General features: G+C 40.8%; 1 protein-coding gene across 9 annotated transcripts in view; it reads right to left on the bottom strand.

Moving 5' to 3' along the window:
* The window catches only part of CUX1 (cut like homeobox 1), a 467,724-nt gene that overhangs the window by 207,598 nt on the left and 254,126 nt on the right, over nucleotides 1-6,000 (bottom strand). The gene's annotated exons all lie outside the window — the stretch shown is intronic.

The following is a 6,000-nucleotide window of genomic DNA, read 5'->3' as shown; positions in this document are numbered from 1 at the left end:
CATCCGTCCATCCATCCATCTACCCATCCACCCATCCGTCCATCCATTTACATCTCCTGCCACCTGACTAGATGGAAGGAGGGTAGTAGATTAGATGCTACCTCCTGTCTATTTGGTGAGCAGGACGTAGAAGGGCTGGAGACTGAATGGCCAACTCCAAGGCCACTGAACTAAGCCACGAGATTATTGGAGGCTGAACGGATGATGTGGCCACGGCATTCACTTTAACCATAAATTAAGCCACCCCTATATTTCTAACAAAAAATAGGAGAGACGGAGACACTTAAAACAAACGTCAGAGCTGAGAGTCTGGCAGCCGGACCACAGGAACTTTGCGGAAGAGGGGAGGGTAGAATGGTTCTCTCCAATGTGTCCCAATCTTTTACCTTCTATAGGAACCCAGAGGTGACCAAGCACATTTACAGCTGTAACTACAGCAAAGGGCACATGACCCCAAACTGTGAACTAAAACATCTTTCAGTTGCGCGGATGTCTATTTCCTGACTCAGATTTTTTCCTCGCCATTCAACCAACTTAATTCTTTTCAGCAACAATGTATTAAGCCCTTAGGCCGCAAGGGGAACCGAGGTCAAAGACAGAAGGATGAAAAACACAAAATCCTCTGCCCTCAAGGGACTTCCACTCTAGTAAGGAAGCAAGACGTGCATAAAAATAAATGAATGGCGGCCAAATAATCAGTGAGCTCAGTGTTGTGCTGGGGGCTGCCGCACAGAGCTCACAGTCTAGTCTGGGAGACCTCAGCATCTATAACGGGCGGGTGATGGGGAGAGGAAGCACTCGCCCGGGGGGTAGACCAGGAAGGGCCCCCCATGGAAGGGGACATTTCAGCTGAACTGAGGAGGACCCAACAGCTGGGGACGAGATGGGGGTGGGCGAGCTTGGAGACAGCTTCACAGAACAAGGGGCACCTGAGCTGGGTCCCACAACAACACCAGGATTTCACCAGGAAGGTTAGACTAGATGGTTTCTTTGCGCCAAAGTCGTGCTCCTATGAGCTGAGCTAAAGTCTCTCTTCTGGAACTTTCTTATGAGCTTGCTCACTGAACAGTGGCTGAGTGCTCAGCTTTCTAGAAACTTGGAAACTCAGAAGAGATGGGGGGGAGCCTGGGGTCAGAGGGGGTGGGTAGCAGGCTCCCAGAAGGGGACTGGTTTATAAGCTCCTTGAGGGCAGGGGTAGAGTCAGCTTGGGGTCTGTATTCTCAGCAGGTAGCAAGGGATGATGAGATCAAAGGCACAAATACACAAATGGAGAAGTGAGCCCTGAGCCCATAGATAAATACAATATAGATCCAGGAGACTTTTTGTTTTAAGCTCAGGAAGTAAGTGCTTCTTCCTGGGGGGTTAAGAAGAATCTCTGGGCCACTGATGTCAATCAATCACTTAGCCAAGAAACAGGCAGTAACTAGGCACAGCCTCTGTAAGGCACTGACTGTCCTTGGCTTTGGAGATATAAGGTAAAAAATAAAACAGTCCCTGCCCGGGAGGAGCTTACGCTCTGAACACGGGAGGCGACGACATATAGAAGCACGTACAGAATGAGTCCATAAAGCTTGAGCTGGGCCCAGGGAAGGACGATCCCAGCCACAAATTCGAAAATAAGCCTCCGTCCCACGTCCAGCAGAAATCAACCACGGCAAAGAGATGGAGACAAGGCTCAGAAGGCTTGGTGAAGACAGGTAGGTGCTGGGGGAAGGCGGGAGGGGGAGCTGAGGAAAGGAGGGGACCCTGCAGAAAGAAGCCGGGGTGCCACAAGGTAGCAGGAGAGCAGCCTGGGCGCAGGGCAAGCCTCAGGGCCCCCTCCTCCGCTGCCAGCAGATCCACAGGGAAGGGGAGAAGAACTGGAGAGTGTCAGCTTTGGAACTCACAGGCAACTTCTCAGCGGAGGAGGAGGAGGCAAGGTCATGGGCTGGGAGAGGCGAGGGGAGGCCTGGATAGAAAAAGGCAGGGGGCACAGCTGCTGAGGCGCCTCGGATGTTTTTAATTCCTCAAGGTCTTCACCAATATGAGCCACAAACCTTGTCTAACATCAAAACTAAACTGAGGACAACAAGGTGGGAAGCAAGAAATTCATGCCACATCGCCGTCACTCAAATCACTGAGCTGGAGCTGAGTTAGAGCTCCTGTCAAATCGATGACATTTCCATTTCTGAAAATAAAAATTGGCTTTGATGTTCTGCAACCAGACTCAAGGTAATGTTTAAAAACAAAACCCAAACTTTCTGAAGTCAGCACATACCCAATAAATGGACAAGCGGCCTTGTCGCCTGAGACTGCTCGGCCAGTGCGCTTTGGCTCCTGCTTTGGGGATTTGTTGGCCTACCACTGGAAGGGACCTCAGAGGTCATCTGGCCCAAACCCCTCATTTTACAAGTGAGGAAACTGAGGCACAAAGCCTAAGGCACCAAGACCCTTCAAGTCGTAGGTCTGGCGCTGAAGGGGACCTCAGAAGCTACCTTTATCTTATAAAGGAGAACACTGGGGCCCCAAGCAGAAGTGACTTGCTCAAGGTCACTCAAGCAATAGGCTTCAAAAGTGAGACTTGAGCACTGGTCTTCTGGTTTCACATCCTGTGCTTAGTTTCACTGAGTTGGATCTCTTAAGAAGTTTCCACTTGACCAGTGACTTTCTTTTTTGGCGGGGAGGGCGTGGCAGTGGTAGAGAGTATTTCATTTTTTCCAATTACATGTAAAGATAGTTTTCAACATTCATTTTTAATAAGAGTTTGAGTTCCAATTTTTTTCTCCCTCCCTTCCATACTCCTCCCCAAGATGGCACGCAATCTGACTATGGCTGTACATGTACAATCCTATTAGACATATTTCCATATTAGTCATGTTGCAAAGGAAGAATCACAACAAAAGGGAAAAGCTACAAAAAACAGCAAAAACAGTCTGCTTTGATCTGCATTCAGACTCCATAGCTCTTCTCTGGACATGGGTAGCATTTTCCATCATGCGTCTTTTGGAGTTATCTTAGATCCTTTCATAGCTGAGAAGGGCTAAGTCTAACAAAGTCGGTCATCGCACAATGTGGCCGTTACTGTATACAATGTTCTTCTAGTTCTGCTTACTTCACTCAGCATCAGTTCATGTCTTTCTAGGTTTTTCTGAAATCTGCCTGCTCATCATTCTTTATAGCACAATTTTTATAACACTATATATATATATATATAATATAGCACATTACGTTCATATTTCACAACTTATTCATCCATTTCCCCAACTGACAGGCATTCCCTCAATGTGCAATTCTTTGCCACCACAAAAGGAGCTGCTATAAATATTTTTGTACATGTGGCTCTTTTCTCCTTTCTTATGATCTCTTTGGGATACAGACCTAGAAGTACTATTGCTGGGTCAAAGGATATGCACAATTTTATAGCTCTTTGGGCACAGTTCCAAATTGCTATCCAGAATGGGTGGATCAGTTCACAACTCCACCAACAATGCATTAGTGTTCCAATTTTCCCACATCTTCAACATTTATCATTTTGCCGTTTTGTCATATTAGCCAATCTGATAGGTGTGAGGTGGTACCTTGTTTTAATTTGCATTTCTCTAATTCATAGTGATTTAGAGCATTTTTTCACATGACTACAGACAGCTTTAATTTCTTCATCTGAAAACTTCCTGTTCATATCCTTTGACCATTTATCAAATGGGGAATGACTTGTATTCTTACAAATTTGACTCAGTTCTCTATATATTTTAGAAATGGGGCCTTTATCAGAAACACTTGCTATAAGAATTATTTCCCATCTTTCTGCTTTGCTTCTAATTTTGGATGCGCTGGTTTTGTTTGTGCAAAACCCTTTTAGTATAATGAAATCAAAATGATTCATTTTGCATTTCATCATGCTCTCTATCTCTTGTTTGGTCATAAATTCTTCCCTTCTCCATAGATCTGACAGATAGACTATTCCTTGCTCTCCTAATTTGCTTATGGCATCACCCTTTACGTCTAAATCATGTACCTGTTTTGACCTTATCTTGGTATATGGCGTAAGACGTTGGTCTATACCTAGTTTCTGACATACCGTTTTCTAGTTTCCCAGCAGTTTTTGTCTAATAGTGATTCCTTATCCCAGAAGCTGGAGTCTTGGGGTTAATCAAACAGTAGATTATGATAGTCATTTACTATTGTGCCTTGTGTACCTAATCTATTTCACTGATCCACCACTCTATTTCTTAGCCAGTACCAAACAGTTCTGATGATTGCGTAATATGGTTTTAGATCTGGTACAGCTAGGCCACCTTCCTTTGCATTTTTTTTCATTAATTCCTTTAATATTCTTGACCTGTTGTTCTTCCAGATGAATTTTATTGCTTTTTCTAGCTCTAAACATTAATTTTTGGTAGTTTGATTGGTATGGCACTGAATAAGTAAATTAATTTAGGTAGAATTATCATTTTTGTTATATTAGCTCAGCCTACCCATGAGCAATTGATATTTTTCCAATTGTTTAGATATGATTTTATTTGTGTGAAAAGTATTTTGTAATTGTGTTCATACAGTTCCTGGGGTTGTCTTGGCAAGGAGACTTCCAAATATTTTGTATTGTCTATTATTTTCTTATTTTGAATGCAATTGCCCTTTTTATCTTTTGCTGCTGAGCTCTGTTAGTAATATATAGACAAGCTGACGATTTATGTGGGTTTATTTTATATCCTATTACAATTTGGCTAAAGTTGTTAATTATATCAACTCATTTTTTGGTATTTTCTCTAAGTATACCATCATATCATCTATAAAGAATGATAGTTTTGTTTCCTCATCACCTATTCTAATTATATCAATTTCTTTTTCTCCTCTTATTGCTAAAGCTAACATTTCTAAGTACAATACTGAACAATAATCATGATAATGGGCATCCTTATTTCACTCCTGATCTTATAAGGAAGGCTTCTAGCTTATCCCCTGTACACATAATGCTTGCTGATGGTTTTAGATAGACACTACCTATCATTTTAAGGAAAGTTCCATTTATTCCTGTGCTGCCTAGCGTTTTTAATAGGAATGGGTGCTGCATTTTGTCAAAAGCTTTTTCTGCATCTATTGAGATAATCATATGATTTCTGTTGGTTTTGCTATTGATATGGTCAATTCTGCTAATAGTTTTCCTAATATCGAACCAGCCCTGCATTCCTGGTATAAATTTCACCTGGCCTAGTGTATTATCCCAGTGGTAAGATGCTGTAATCTCTTTGCTAATATTTTATTTAAAATTTTTGCATCAATATTCATTAGGTAAATTGGTTTATAATTTTTTTTTTCCTGTTTTGGCTCTTCCTGGTTTAGGTATTAGCACCATATTTGTGTCATAAAAGGAATTTGGTAGGATTCTGTTGCCTATTTCTTCAAATAGTTTATATAGTATTGTAATTAATTGTTCTTTAAATGTTTGGTAGAATTCACTTGTAAATCTATCCGGCCCTGGAGATTTTTTCTTAGGGAGTTCACTGATGAATTATTTAATTTCTTTTACTAAAATGGGGTAAAGTCTTTTATTTCCTCTTTTGGTTAATCTGGGCAATTTATATTTTTGTAAATATTCATCCATTTCACTTAGATTATCAGATTTATTCGCATACAGTTGGGTAAAATAGCTGCTTATTGATATACTTTCCTTTAACTGGTGGTGAATTCAACCTTTTTATTTTTGATACTGGTAATTTGATTTTCTTCTTTCTTTTTTAAAATCAAATTAATCAAAGGATTATTTTTTCACTGGTGTTTCTCCCCCCACCCCAATAAAACCAGCTCTTAGTTTTATTGATTAGTTCAATAGTTTTCTTACTTTCAATTTTGTTAATCTCTTTTGATTTTCAGAATTTCCAATTTGGTGTTTAATTGGAGATATTTAATTTATTCTTTTTCTAGTTTTTTAAATATCATGCCCAATTCATTAATATGCCCTTCATCTATTTTATTCATGTAAGCCAAAAAATAAAAGTAAAAATAAATTTCCCCTAAGTACTG

Source organism: Vombatus ursinus, unplaced genomic scaffold, assembly GCF_900497805.2.
Source record: "Vombatus ursinus unplaced genomic scaffold, bare-nosed wombat genome assembly UNPS02014768.1, whole genome shotgun sequence".
Lineage (NCBI taxonomy): Eukaryota > Metazoa > Chordata > Mammalia > Diprotodontia > Vombatidae > Vombatus > Vombatus ursinus.
This window is presented reverse-complemented; position numbering and strand designations above follow the sequence as displayed.